General features: G+C 42.7%; 1 pseudogene; it reads right to left on the bottom strand.

Moving 5' to 3' along the window:
• Positions 1–11997: 11997 nt before the first annotated feature.
• Positions 11998–12116, bottom strand: LOC134937793 (5S ribosomal RNA; annotated as a pseudogene).
• Between the last annotated feature and the right edge of the window lie 3963 nt (positions 12117–16079).

Genomic DNA, 16079 nt, shown 5'->3' with positions numbered 1-16079 from the left:
TCATTAGCCTGGTGGCTTCAAACATCCCATCTAGACAAGGGGAGACCCTTTTGGATATCAGATTGGGAGATCCTGAAAACAGATGCCAGTCTTCAGGGCTGGGGAGCAGTATCCGGAAAATTGTGGTTCCAGGGACAATGGTCCAAAGAAGAAAGTTGCCTGCCAATAAATCTGTTGGAACTTCGAGCCATATACGTGGCACTGATTCAGGCAAAGGACATTCTTCAAGGAAAACCAGTCCAGATCTGCTCGGACAATGCAACGGCAGTAGCGTACCTCAACCATCAGGGAGGAGCTCGCAGCCAAAAATCAATGAAGGAGGTAAGTCACATATTAAAGTGGGCAGAACTCCATCATCCAGCCTTGTCCGCAGTGTTCGTTCCGGGAGTCCTAAACTGGGAAGTGGACTTTCTCAGTTGTCACACCATTCAAGCAAGCGAATGGGCTCTACACCCGGAGGTCTTTCCGACTCTGGTAGACAAATGGGGGTTGCCAGAGATAGAGCTCATGGCGTCCCATCTGAACAACAGCATATGGGTCAAGAACAAAGGATCCCAGAGCGATCTTTGTGGACGCCTTGTCGGTGAGATGGGACTTTCATCAGGCTTATCTGTTTCCTCCGATCACCCTATTACCCAGGGTGGTGAGGAAAATAAAGCAAGCAAAGGGTGCCATGATTCTAATAGCTCCGGCTTGGCCCAGAAGACATTGGTACACAGATCTGCAGAGAATGTCGATGGATGCTCCATTTCTGCTCCCTCAACGTCCAGATGTACTGACGCTGGGTCCTAGTTATCACAGACATCTGGATCGACTGTCTTTTACAGCGTGTCTCTTGAAACCTCTATCCTGAAGTCAAGAGGATTCTCACAACAGGTAATTCAAACAATGCTCAGAGGAAGGAAACCTTCCTCAGCTCACATTTATCACCGAATATGGCAAACCTATATTCACTGGTGCAGTGAAAGAAATGTGGACCCGAAATCTTTCAGAGTTTCCAGGGTCTTAGCATTCCTTCAGGCAGGAATGGATAAAGGTTTGAAGGTGGCTTCCTTGAGAGTGCAAGTATCGGCACTGACTGTATGGTTCTAAAAGAAAATTGCCAATTTACAGGCTGTGCACACTTTTTCCCAGGGAATGCTGCGCATTCAACCACCATTTGTTACGCCTACAGTACCGTGGGACTTATGTTTAGTCCTGAAAGCCCTTCAAGTTGCCCCATTTGAACCACTTAATAAAGTGGAACATAAATGATTGACAGCTAAAGTGCTCTTTCTACTGACTATGGCATCAGCTAGAAGAGAATCGGATTTAGGGGCACTGTCATGTCGTTCCCCATTTCTGATTTTTTTTTTGTCCAGATAAAGCAGTTCTCAGAACTAGGTCTGGGTATCTTCCTAAGGTGGTGTCTAAATTTCACCCTAATGAAGAAATTGTAGTCCCGGCTTTTCAGGTATCGGAACTATCTGTGGGAGATGTATCGCTGGACGTGGTCCATGCATTAAGGATCTACGTGGATCGTACCAGTGCCATCAGAAAGACAGATTCTCTCTTCATTCTCTATGGATTTCACAAGAGAGAATGGCCTGCTACTAAACAGACGCTGGCAAGATGGCTTCAAATGACGATTTCAGAAACATATTCTCAAGCTGATCTCCCAGTTGCGGCTAATGTCTCTGCTCACTCTACGCATAAGGTAGGTCCTTCATGGGCAGCACAACATGGTGCTTCAGCAGAACAGATATGTAAGGCAGCCACATGGTCTTCCATTTACACATTCATTAGACATAGACATTCAATATGCAATTGCGGTCAAATTGCCGCAAAAGTCGAAAAAACTGAGCATTTTCGACAAAAAAAAACCTGTCAAATTGGATTTGACAATGCAATACAGTACTTTTCATCAAAATACCTGCCGTTTCAGATTCGACTTTTTTCAAATTGACATTTTCAAAATTCGAAATGTCTGCAATGGTCAAAATGCGGCTTTTCGACAAAAGTATATTCATTTGAAGAATGTCGATTTGACAACAGTGCTTTTCGACAGTAATTTCGTCAATTTCATTCCGCCTCACTTTGCTGGCGGAATCTAATAAAAAAATTTAAAAACATGTTTTTTGTGTTTTTTTATTGCTAATAACATATCCATTTATATTAGAAAGGATTATGTACTTGGCTTGTCTATTAGGAGACACAAGTATTATTTATATATTTTTTGAAAGAATATATATTTTTTTTAACTGACTAAAATAATATGGAGAGATCAGAGCATGGGTTTCAGTGGGAATGGGTTAAAATCCAGAAAAAAAATGCGTGGGGTCCTCCCTCCTAAGCATAACCAGCCTCGGGCTCTTTGAGCCGGTCCTGGTTGTAAAAATACGGGGGGGGGGGGGGGGGGGGAATGACAGGGGATCCCCCGTATTTTCACAACCAGCACCGGGCTCTGCGTCCGGTCCTGGTGCCAAAAATACGGGGGACAAAAAGCGTAGGGATCCCCCGTATTTTTAACACCAGCACCGGGCTCCACTAGTCAGAGAGATAATGCCACAGCCGGGGGACACTTTTATATCGGTCCCTGCGGCCCTGGCATTAAATCACTAACTAGTCACCCTGGCCGGGGTACCGTGGAGGAGTGGGGACCCCTTAAATCAAGGGGTCCCCCCCTCCAGCCACCCAAGGGCCAGGGGTGAAGCCCGAGGCTGTCCCCCCCATCCATGGGCTGCGGATGGGGGGCTGATAGCCAAGTGACACAAAGAAAGAATATTGTTTTTTGTAGTAGAACCACAAGTACCAGCATGCGGCTGACCGTAAGTAACCTCACCGCTGACCGCAAAGTTCCCACCATAGAAGATAATGCAGCGGTATGTGCTATGCGCGCCTGACAGCTCAGACGCGCACAGGCTATCAGGAGAGTGCCACGACGTGGCGCTCCCTGATTGGCTGAAGGGACCCTCTGGGACAGGAGTCACAGGGGGTCCCGGCATTCGGGGAAAGGGGTCCCATTTGTAAACATAGGGCCCCTTTCAGTGCGTGGATCGGGTAATGCGGTTTGTTTTTTTGCCAAGTACGTAGATTACAAAACAGAAGAGGACCGATCTACACTGGATTTTGGTGAGTATAATTTTATTTTCAGGTACACCGTGGATTCTACTTGGAGAAGTGGACCGAACCTCGTGTCAACATAGGTAAGTATGTGTGTGTCGGCATGTATGTAATAACGTTTTACTTTCACGGTGTCTGTGTACTGTTTTTATTTGGGTATTTTTTTTGGAGTAGAACTACAGGTACCAGCGGGGCCGCTTTCCCCCCGCATGCTGGTACTTGTAGTTCTCCAAGTACCAGCTTGCGGGGGAGGCTTGCTGGGACTTGTAGTTCTGCTGCAAAAAAACAATACTCTTTATTTTGTCACTTGGCTATCAGCCCTCCATCCGCAGCCCTTGGATGGGGGTGGACAGCCTCGGGCTTCACCCCTGGCCCTTGGGTGGCTGGAGGGGGGGACCCCTTGATTTAAGGGGTCCCCACTCCAGGGTACCCCGGCCAGGGGTGACTAGTTAGTGATTTAATGCCACGGCCGCAGGGACCGATATAAAAGTGTCCCCCGGCTGTGGCATTATCTCTCTGGCTAGTGGAGTCCGGTGCTGGTGTTAAAAATACGGGGGACCCCTACGCTTTTTGTCCCCCATATTTTTTGCACCAGGACCGGACGCAGAGCCTGGTGCTGGTTGTGAAAATACAGGGGAACCCCTGTCAATTTCCCCCCCGTATTTTTACAACCAGGACCGGCTCAAAGAGCCCGAGGCTGGTTATGCTTAGGAGGGGGGACCCCACGCAATTTTTTTCTGGGTTTTTTAATCATTTTTGTGCCGTCCAAAAAGTCGAATCCAGGACGCACATATCCGTCAATTGGTCCGTTTTTCAACAGCGGGACTGTCAAATACGTTTTTTATTGAATATGTCGAATTCGGGTCCCGGCGGGAGGGTATGTGACTGTCGAATTGTGTGGAATTTAAAAACGGTCGATATATACCCCTATGCCTTTGATACTTTTGCCTCTCATGGCGCTGAATTCAGGCATAAGGTTCTCCTGTCCAATCAGGAGCGTCCCCACCACTAAATTGCTTTGGGTTATCCTGTGGACCCTGCCTGAGAAATATACGTTATGGTTGATAACGGTATTTCTCCTAAGTCCACAGGTTCCACGGGGATCCCACCCTGACGCACCTGATTAGAGGATCCTTCTACTCACTATCCTCTTCCTTCTTGTACGGAAGGGTGTGCATGTGTGTTCTTATCGCCTGATTAGTGTTCTACATGATGCTCCTGCATTGTGCTTTGGAATAAAACTGATTTGCCTGAGCCAGTGGGCGGGGCTATATGGACGGGCCCGTTGCATCCTGGGAGGCCAGAAAGCTTTGATCGATTGGTGCCAATCCGCTGTTGCTCCATCATATCCCATTGTTATCCGGTGGAACCTGTGGCCTCAGGAGAAATACCTTTATCAACGGTAAGTTCTTACCATAACGTATATTTTTAATACTTTGCTGAGAATCCTTTGTGGGCAATGACTGCCTGAAGTCTGTAACCCATGGCCATCTCCAAATGCTGGGTTTTCTCTTTTGTTATGCTTTGCCAGGCCTTTACTGCAGCTGTCTTCAATTGTTTGTTCATGGTTGTTTCTGCCTTTAGCTTTGTCTTCAGCAAGTGAAATGTATGTTTGATAGGGTTGAGATCAGTGATTGACTTAGGGGACTATTCATGAAGCAGTGAAAAGTGTGGAGAAGTTGCCCTTGGCAACCAATCAGCATTGAAGTAACATGCAGAATTTGTATACTAGAAAATAATACAGAGCAGCCGATTGGTTGCCATGGGCAACTTCTCCACTGGCTCACTTCTCCACACTTTTCACTGCTTCATGAATAGACCCCTTAGTCATTGCAGAATATTCTACTTTGCTTTAAAAAAACAAAACTCCAGGGTTGCTTTCACAGTATGTTTTGGGCGATTGTCTATTTGTACTGTAAAGCACTGTTTAATAAACTTTGCTGAATCTAAGCAGATCATATATCTGTATACACTTCAGAATTCAACCAGCTGCTTGTCACGTCAACAAACACTAGCTGCCCAGTGCCATTGGGAGCCATGAATGCTTATGCCATATTACGGCTTCCTCTGTGTTTTACAGATGATGTGGGATGCTTTGGATGATTGGCCATTACAAGCCTTCTCCATACTTGTTTTTGTGTGGTTTAGGTTGAGCTTTATTTCATCTGTCCAAAGAATGCTGTTCCAGAAACTGGGCTGGATTTTTTAGATATATTATACAATATACTCTGTGTGTATAAAATTATGTATATATATATATATATATATATATATATATATGTACACATATATATTTGTTTTCTTTTTTTGTTAAGTCTGGCCTCGTGAAATATTCATGGTTTGCAGCTTGTGGTCAACCTTCTTTATTTGCTCTTGTGAAGTCTTCTCTTGATGGTAGACTTGGATAATGATACCTCCTAGAGATTGTTCTTCACTTGGCTTGATGTTGTGAAGGGGCTTTTATTTACCATGGAAAAGATCCTGCAATCATCCACCGCTGCTGTTGTCTGTGGACTTACAGGCCTTTTGGTGGTACAGAGCTCACCTGTGCATCTTTTTATGTACATTATCAAATGGTTGATTTGGCCACTCCTAATGTTCCTGCTATTTATTCAATTTCTTTTGGTTTTTGCACTCTAAGGAAGGCCTATTTTACTTGCATTGAAAGCTCCGTTGACTGTGGGCAGTGGGTTTAAAGCAACAGCTTCCAAATTCAATACTTGGAATCAATGCCACAACTTTTGCCTGCTTAACGAACAAACAAAAGGAACAGCCCAGACTTATCCATGAAACGGCTTTTGGTCCACTGAAAAAGAGGGGGCTAGATAGTAAGCATCTTTTTGAATGTCAGTCCCCCCAAATTAAAGCAGAGTATCTACCATTTAAAAACATTATAAAACTATATGGAATGTTTTAGTAGACAGCTAAAACAAAACTTGTGTCCGTGTCCTAATATATATGGACCTAACTAATATTTACCAACAAAAATATTCAGCGTTAAATTAAATTAGGAAACAAACATTATCCAACATGTTAAACCTGGAAACTTTTGTGTATATAGATCCATCAATTCACTTTATAAAATAAAGTGTTACATATCACAGACTTTTTCACTTTCTCTCTATTAAAATGTATACAAGGACTGTATGAACCAACGTCTTCTCATCCTTTCTCTGTACTGAAACAGAAAGGACACCCCAGGCAATACTGCACTCCCTTTAATATATTAAAGTAATTGTATAAAGCTCATACACAAAGCTACGATATGTAGGGGTTTATTTACTAAGCGTTGGGTTGTACCCCACATCCAAGGTCTGACGCAATCCTCTCGGTTCCAGCTACGCAACATTTCTCGCATCAGGCCATTTCTCTCCCAGAGTGCAACTAAACTTATCCACTCACTGGTCACCTCACGACTCGACTACTGCAATGTTCTCCTCACTGGCCTCACTCCCTCCCCTCCATTCTGTCCTCAACTCTGCAGCTAGGCTTATCTTCCTCTCCCACCGCTCCACATCTGCCACTCCCTTTCCACAAAATCTACACTGGCTCCCATTCCCCTACAGAATCCTCTTCAAACTCCTCACCCTCACATACAAGGCCATCTCTAATTCCACTGCTCCCTAAATCTCCAACCTCCTCTCCCTTCATACTCCTTCCTGCCCCCTACAGTCGGCCAATGACAGTCGCCTCCCCTCTGCCCTGGTCACTGCTTCCCATGCTCGAGTTCAAGATTTTGCCCGTGCTGCACCCCTTCAGTGAAACGCGCTCCCCTGCTCCATTAGACTCTCTCCAACCTTGCAAAGCATCAAACGGGCACTAAAAACCCATTTATTCATCAAAGCGTACCCTTCCGTCCTGAGGCTGCTCCTCCTTCCCCCTGCCTCGAACATCTCTGCTTTGCTTACATACTGCCATCAGGCTACCTCCCTCTTGCTTGCACATCATGTCATCTGTGTGTCGCCCCATCCCACTAGATTGTTAGCTCTTCAGAGCAGGACCCTCTTTCCTCTTGTTGTCAAAGCCCTCTTCTCGACACATTTCACCCACAGCTCTCCTCACCTACTCAGCGACCAGCTTTTTCTCCTGCTGGTAAAGGCTCATCTCTATCTATGGCTGCCAGTCCCAAGTAGTCCGATGATTACTCCCTGGCTACTTACATCTTAGCTGTATTATGTTTTGAGAATTGTGGTGCTTTGTTACCTGTACTTTTTTTTATTATTTATTTACTGTAATGCTAAGCTTTGTCTCCCTGTACTGTCCTTTGTACGGCACTGCGAAACTTGTGGCACCTTATAAATAAAATCTAATAATACACACGATAATTTTAAATCGTTATGCTTTTACCAACAAGACGCTAGTAAAAGCATTGCTCTTTTAAATATCAGGCATAAACAATATCAGACTGCGTTTTACAACATGAAAATTAGTTTCTAATACAGTAGCTTGTTTTGTATAGTAATTTAGTTTCCCACTGCAGGTTTTTTCATTCCTAAAACAAACAGGATTCCTTGCTACTAATGTGCAGCAAAAAAAATAAAAAAAATTCAGTCTTTACTGTATCCTCATGCATGCAGTAATGCAACACGGTAATGTTACAAAATATTGGCAAACATTTAAGCTGCTCTAGAATTTTTCCTGATCCAGTAGAACACAAAGTTGTGATACCTCCAAAGGAGCAGTAAGTTAGTAGCTGTGTAAGACGCCCAAATGAGAAAAAAATGCCACTTAAGACTGGATAGAAAGCATAGAGCAGGACTACTCTTGCGGTTACAGGGAACATAAATTTGCAACTTTTCATGTTGTGAACCAAATATAGTACATTGGGGTAAGTAAATTGTTGATGGAGAGCAATACAATTTTTATGAAGACGGAGTGGAGCTTTTAATCACTCATTTGAACCTCGTCTCAGAAAAGAAACACAGCTACACATCAAGAGACCCACTTATGGAAAGACTAACACAAATAAAGTATATGATAGTTGCAAATTTAACATCCAAATCTACACATTTGTTCTACTAGACATTACTGCAAGAAACATATTTACATTAACATTTTGACATACTTACATAGATACTTAACCAAATATGAAGTACTTGCTCATTTATATTAATATGGATTACAATTATCAAAGTTACAGGAAAAATGTGCAAGCCGTGTGTAGTTGTGTGAATGGTTCAGTATATAGATCTACTTAAGTACTTTACAGTAAAATACACAAGAAGCTGCTCCAGCATTGCACTATGACAAAATAGAGCATAGCATACAGTATATAAAAATACCTCCTTAAACAAGGGATCATTAAAAAAAAAAAAGTGTCCCAGAGGTTTTGACCATAGCAAAAAGAAAAATAAATTTAAGTGTTGCAAACATTCACTGCTATATACTGTAGCTTAGTCTTTTTTTTTTTTTTTTTAGAACTGTTATACACCAACATCTTGACTCACTAAAAAAAAGACATTTTGAAGTTGTGTGCAAAATAGTAATCGATTGCATGCAATAGCGTTAAATAAAAAAAATAAAAAAAATCACACTTCCATTAAATGTTTATGGGCTTGATTCAATTCAGAGTGAATTGAATAGTGCCGGAAGGGAGCTCACGGAGCTTTTCAATTCAGCGCAATGCTAAGTCAGAGAATGCCCATACTCACAAACTCAACAGGGTGTTTAGTCACGAGAACGGGCATTCTCTGACTTAAGTGCCTCGCTGCAGTGCCAGGGCACAAAACAGCATTGCGGACTTAGGGGGTAATTCAGAGTTGATTGCAGCAGCAAATTTGTTGGCAGTTAGGCAAAACCATGTGCACTGCAGGGGGGCAGAAAACATGTGCAGAGAGTTACATTTTGGTGTGGTGTGTTCAAACGGACATTAAATTGCAGTGTAAAAATAAAGCAGCCAGTATTTACCCTGCACAGAAACAAAATAACCCACCCAAATCTAACTCTTTCTGCAAATGTTATATCTGCCACACCTGCAGTGCACATGGTTTTGCCCAACTGCTAACAAATTTGCTGCTGCGAACAACTCTGAATTACCCCCTTAGTTTTGTCAGATTTCTGTTTGCACCCCTGGAGAGGTACAAGAAGAAATCCTCTAGTCAGTGCAATGTTATCACCAAATTGAATAGCTCCAGGAGCTCCCTCCTGCGTTCAATTGAATCGACCCCTTTGTTTGTCTTCTCCCCCACCGTGGTTTGAGATTCAAATATGTAAACAAACAAAACGACAAATTTGTGTAATACAATTTGGGATATAAAATCCAGCGCTCAAGTTTTTCCAAAATAGGATGAAATCACAGAAACACCTCCACCTTGTAAATTCACAAATTAATGAGGAAGTCCCCTCAGCATAGCACTCAGTCTTAGAAGGTTTGAAGCACATAAGGTAGGTCTTTTTTGGTGGAACTGGGATGATCCTCTCATTCTCTTGGTAGACTACTCCACTCCCTGTGTCGTTTCATGTCTTACTTAGGAAATCTATTCCAAAAGAAAAAGGTTCATGGCATAAAACCTTGTATTGTACAATTAAGAGGTGAAACAAAGAAATCCTAATGAGCAACAGAACTCCTACTAGAGATTTGAGGAAAACTGCAGTGACTTAATTGACCACGTATTACCCCCTATCCTCCCTGATGACATCACCTCCCACCAGCCACAAGCAGTCCCCCACATGGGACTGAAAGGTAGGTTGGTGTGGAAGTTGGTGCTGGAATGGGGGACTGGTGTCTGATGATTCAGCTTGGGGTAGTATTATTTAGAGTGTTTGGAAAGAAGTAAAAAGGAGGTGATAAGTGATTTATACTTATCACCTCCTTTTTACTTCTTTCCAAACACTAAATAATACTACCCCAAGCTGAATCATCAGCCACCAGTCCCCCATTCCAGCACCAACTTCCACACCAACCTTTCAGTCTTTTCTAGTGTTTTGGATCTTTTGGGATTGATCCAGGAGGTGTTAGGGAGAGGCAGCAGGAATTCCTTTTTCAAGGAGCGCCCCACACATTCTACCCAATCCTTTTGTCAAAAAAACCCACATGGGACAGTCTTGTTGCTGGTAAAACTTTATTCTGTAATTTTACCCTATTTTGTACAAACTTGAACACTGGATTTTCCCCCCCATATTGTATTACACAAATTTGTGATGTTTTATTTACATATTTACCCAAATATCAAACCACAGTGGGAGAGAAAACAGTCATAAGACTTAAGGGAAATGTCATTTTTGTAATTTACGGTTCTGTATTTAACGTCATTGCACACAGTATATTTCTTGCATACAGTATGTGTTTGGTTGGAGCAAGGGTGTGGCTCCCTTGCTTTGGTTTGCATAGGTGGCTTGGAGTAAGAGGTACCACCTGAACTATTATTTTGAATTTGTGTGCCTAATAGGTTTTTTAAAAAGAATCTTTAATGGATTGCTCTAATAGAAAATAGAAGCAAAGAATAAAAGTAAAAAAGAAAAAAATAGGATTTTAATACCTACCGGTAAATCCTTTTCTCTTAGTCCGTAGAGGATGCTGGGGTCACTTCAAGAACAATGGGGTATAGACTGGATCCGCAGGAGACATGGGCACTTTAAGACTTTCAAATGGTGTGACCTGTCTCCTCCCTCTATGCCCCTCCTCCAGACTCCAGTTTATGGAACTGTACCCAAAGAGACGGACATTGAGGAAAGGATTTATTGTTAATCCACGATGAGCATCTTACCAGCTCACACCTCAAGCATGCCGCAGAATGTGGCATTCAACAGAACAATGGCATGAAGAATTTGCAGCAATATGCTGACAAAAATCGTAACAACCTGAAACATAGAATTTGTCGGCAGATGAGAACCACTTGGCCCATCTAGTCTGCCCCTTTTTTTTTTAATATTATTTCTAAGGATATCCTTATGTCTATCCCATGCATGTTTAAATTGCTCTACTGTCTTAGCCTCTACCACCTCTGATGGGAGGCTATTCCACTTGTCCACTACCCTTTCTGTGAAATAATTTTTCTGCAAATTTCCCCTGAACCTCTCCCGCTCCAGTCTCAGTGCATGTCCTCGTGTCCTATTGCTTCTCTTAATTTGGAGAATGTTTCCCTCCTGGACTTTGTTAAAACCCTTGATATATTTGAAAGTTTCTATCATGTCCCCCCTTTCCCTTCTCTGCTCCAAACTATACATATTGAGATTTCTTAGTCTTTCTGGGTATGTTTTGTGATGTAGGCCATGCACCATTTTAGTTGCCCTCCTTTGTACAGTTTCTAATGTATTAATATCCTTTTGAAGATATGGCCTCCAGAACTGAATACAGTATTCTAGATGAGGCCGTACCAATGACCTATACAGTGGCATTATTACTTTTCTTTCTTTCTGCTGCTGATTCCTCTCCCAATGCAGCCAAGCATCTGACTAGCCTTCCTCATTTGTATCTACAAAGAGAAAAAGTATGACACTAGTTTGGGCGCACTCTTATTATTGTTTTCTTTTAAATTATGATCATATGAGAAATGATAATGACATCTTAAGCTTGTACTCTACACCTCATTAGAAAACTAAAGACTAAATATATACTGCACGTATCACCATGTATGAAAATGATATCAGGAAGGAACACCACTGAATGTATACAAGATAATGTGTGGAATGTTCAGATCCTTAATTATGCCTGGATAATTGCATAATGGAGGGTGGCTACATCACAAGCAACCTCCGTCTGCCAAGGATCTGTACAAACTTGGTTTGTATTAATGCAACCCTGGATAGGGTAGGGTTAGTGAATGAGAGAGCCCACACACTATATGCTGATATCTAGTAGTTACCCACTGTCTTAAATTGGTGAACTTATTAGGAAAATAGTTGGAATCAGTAAAGTAGTGATACTGCTGTTGGCGTTCTTGCCCTAGGTAGATCTTCCTACTTCACCGGGTATTCCCTAGTAGTCACCCGTCTAGGTACTGACCCAGCCCGCCTCCGTTTAGCTTCCAAGATCGGACGAGATTGGGCGTGAACGGAGGGGTATGGTCGTGGAGAGAAATTGCCCTACATCGCCAATGAGAGTGCACCGAAACGGAAGGATGGGTTCCTTCTCGGGAGGAGAATTATTGTAAGAAAAAGACGTGAATCTGCTGTCCCCGTTAGACTGGCGGGACGTGTCCCGTGGTGGACTAGTCCGCCTGAATCGTGGATGAGAGTTCACAGAAGGAAGAAAAGTGAGAATGAAGAAAAAGAATTACACAGTTATATAGGACACCTATATGGACGTTCTCAATTTCTTGCAGTCATCTGTTGGATTTCAATTGTTATGCGTCTTTGATAAGCAGTATAGTACAGATGATACAATAAAGAAGAAAAGCGTAAGGTGCCGAGAAATAAACACACTAAATATTCACTTATGACAGTGGAAAAGTATGAATTTGTTTTGAACAGTGGTGGGCATGCGGTTTTTGCCTAGAAAATATCTGTATTTTTTTGTTTGAGAGGTAAAAAATACACACAGAATTGATTGAGTATACACTCCTATGAGAGGGTGTTGCAGGTAGTGTTTCTGCTTGGAATACCTGCTAGTCTTACAGAAAAATAAGTAAATTGTTTAAGTATACACACAGACTCATTTGTATATCAATACCTATGTAAGAGTTTTGAGAAAAAAGATTTTTTGTGTTTTTAGGAAAAGTCTGATTGTGTACCTGCTGGAACAGCAGGAAGACAGATTGTTTAAGGATGCACAACTTATCGGGGTATTGCAGGTAATGTTCCTGCTAACCAGAAATAATAATTGAAACAAAAATGGTTAAAGAATACATATCACATATTCAGATGTCAGACATAGGAGGTGCCCTTTGGAAGACACACCTGTTATGAGGAATAGGATATCCACTATTTCAATGACAGATGTGCAAAATTTACCCTAAGCGAGATAAGGAGAATATTGGATATCACTCATTACTGATGTCAGACATAGAAGGTGCCCCTTGGAAATGCAGAAAATTCAATTGTTATTAATACACACTCAGACTTATTTGTATATAAAGACCTATGAGAGGGTATTTTAGGTGGTGTTCCTGCTTGTTAGAACAATCCTGTGTTCTGAAACAGGTCTAATTATGTGCCTGCTAGAACAGCAGGAAGACAAATTGTTATGAATAAGCACACCTAAGGTGGGGTGTTGCAGGTATTATTCCTGCTGATATCACATATTCAAATGTAAGACATAGGAGGTGCCCCTTGGAAGGCACACCTGTTGTAGGGAATGAGATATCTATTATTTCAATGACTGATTGGCAAAAAATGCCCTAAACAAGATAAAGAGAATATTGGATATCACCCATTCCTGATGTGAGACATGAGAGGTGCCCCTTGGAAAAACGCGTTTCACCCGGTAACGGGCTTGTTCACTTTCTTTCTGTGCAGCTAAAGGAAGTCTGAAGCCTGGCTTTTTAATGGAGCCAGCAATTGCTGTAATAGGTCATGTGGGCGGGAATAGTCTGAACTAGTATTCTGATTGGGAGAGAGACTGTCAGTCTTTGTTAAGCCAGAGTGGGGCGGAAGTTTAACTTGGTGCTTCCGCCCTCACTGTATGTCTGTGTAGTAAACAAAGAAAGTACCTATGTATATAGAAACCACTAGTGTGGGCTGTGTATATATTTGGAAATGGCCCGTAGGGTTTATAATGGTGGGCCGCATAAGCGGTGTGCGGCGGACGAGATATGTGGGCAGGGGTCATTACATCCGCTTCCGCCCTGCTGGGCTGAAGCGGGTTGTCATGGTGACTGTGTCTAAAATAAACAAAATAGAAACTGAAGAAACAGGAAAAACACGACACTACAGCATATTTACCAAACTCGGGAGGGGGGGGGGGGGGGGGAAATAAGGAGGGGGGGGGGGGGGGGAGGGGAAAAAAGGCGATCTGAGTGTATGGTGCTTGCTGGACTGGATATGTTGGTGTTTATTGTGTGGAATGGGAAAAAAGCCTTCCTCATTGCCTTGTTACATTGCTTACCTGCCTTTAAGTCATCTGAAATAGTGACTCCTAGATCCCTTTCCTCCTCAGTAGTTTCCAGTATAGTGCCATTAATACTGTATTTAGCTTTAGGATTTTTGAGACCCAAGTGCATGATTTTGCATTTTTTGGCGTTAAACTGTAATTGCCAGACTCTTGACCAACCTGTGTGTAACCACAACCAATAACTGCAGATACAGTATGCACTGGGACGGGCGCCCAGCATCCTCTACGGACTAAGAGAAAAGGATTTACCGGTAGGTATTAAAATCCTATTTTCTCATACGTCCTAGAGGATGCTGGGGTCACTTCAAGAACCATGGGGTAATACCAAAGGTCTAGAACGGGCGGGAGAGTGTGGATGACTCTGCAGCACCGATTGACCAAACGTGAGGTCCTCAGCGGCCAGGGTATCAAACTTGTAAAACATTTCAAAAGTGTTTGAACCCGACCAAACAGCTGCTCGGCAAAGTTGCAATGCCGAGAACCCCCAGACAGCTGCCAAGGGCGAGCCCACCCTTCTAGTAGAATGGGCCTTCACCGATTTCGGTAACGGCAACCCAGCCGTGGAATGAGCATGCTGAATCACACTACAGATCCAGCGCGCAATGGTCTGCTTGGAAGCAGGACACTCAATGTTGTTGGGAACATACAGAACAAACAGAGCCTCTGTTTTCCTAATCTGAGCCGTGCAGGCGACAATTTTCAAAGAGGAAGAAAAAATAGAAGCGCTCAACACTAACTGACCCTGTGATCCAAGATTAAATCACAACCAAAGTGTCCAAAGGGATTTTTGATATAGTAAAATATATTTATTACAATACAAAAAATTAAGCACAATAAACCAGATATGTATCTGACATAAAAACCCTTATCCTCACTGAAATTATGTTATCAACAGATATTCTACATTCATATCAGTTACAAGTGTCAGCTAGATGACTAGTAGCAATATAGTTGTAACAATTGTTGCAATAGAGTAACCAAGCTGTTTATTTGGCACTGTTGAATATATACTCAGACACAATTGTTAAAAAAAGTCACGGGTCACGTGACGAAACGCGTCAGGACTCCTCCCCCTTACGCCTCACTGACCGATTGTTGTATCTGATACTCTCCGCACGGCTCCGGTAATTCTTTCACGGGAGCAAACAGTGCGTCAGCCAGGACAGGATAAAGCCGTACTTCCATCTCCGCACAGCACCAGTGGCTAACCAGCAGCCTCTCTCCCCTACATCTCCAACGGACGGTGCCAGTCCAGGGAGATCGAGGAGTTCCACTAAGGTGCTTTCTCCCGCAGCGGGCTCTCCATTATAGCCGCCATCTACCTGTCCTTTCCCTACAAACTGCAACGGGCGGTGCACGCCCAGGGATAGCAGACTCAACAGCGGGACCTCGGCTAGCACGGTTAGTGCTTTTAACTCTGCAGTTCAATCTAGGCTTTCTGGACTTACCCGAGGACGCTCGGGACCAGCCAGCCTTACCGGAGAGGTAATTTAATTATTCATTATCACCTGCCATCGGCTCCTGGAACTTTAGAGACGTGTCAGAATACAGCTCTGGTATATAGAGCCTATGAGTGTACTCCATATCTATAATTAATTCTACATTTAACAATTGTGTCTGAGTATATATTCAACAGTGCCAAATAAACAGCTTGGTTACTCTATTGCAACAATTGTTACAACTATATTGCTACTAGTCATCTAGCTGACACTTGTAACTGATATGAATGTAGAATATCTGTTGATAACATAATTTCAGTGAGGATAAGGGTTTTTATGTCAGATACATATCTGGTTTATTGTGCTTAATTTTTTGTATTGTAATAAATATATTTTACTATATCAAAAATCCCTTTGGACACTTTGGTTGTGATTTAATCTTGGATCACAGGGTCAGTTAGTGTTGAGCGCTTCTATTTTTTCTTCCTCTCTAGTTCATCAGTCTAGGAGTAACACACTACTCCTTATAGAGGCGCACACACTTCTGA

Source organism: Pseudophryne corroboree, chromosome 6, assembly GCF_028390025.1.
Source record: "Pseudophryne corroboree isolate aPseCor3 chromosome 6, aPseCor3.hap2, whole genome shotgun sequence".
NCBI classification, from domain to species: domain Eukaryota; kingdom Metazoa; phylum Chordata; class Amphibia; order Anura; family Myobatrachidae; genus Pseudophryne; species Pseudophryne corroboree.
Note: the sequence above shows the minus strand (reverse complement) of the source record. Positions and strands in the feature narration are given on the sequence as shown.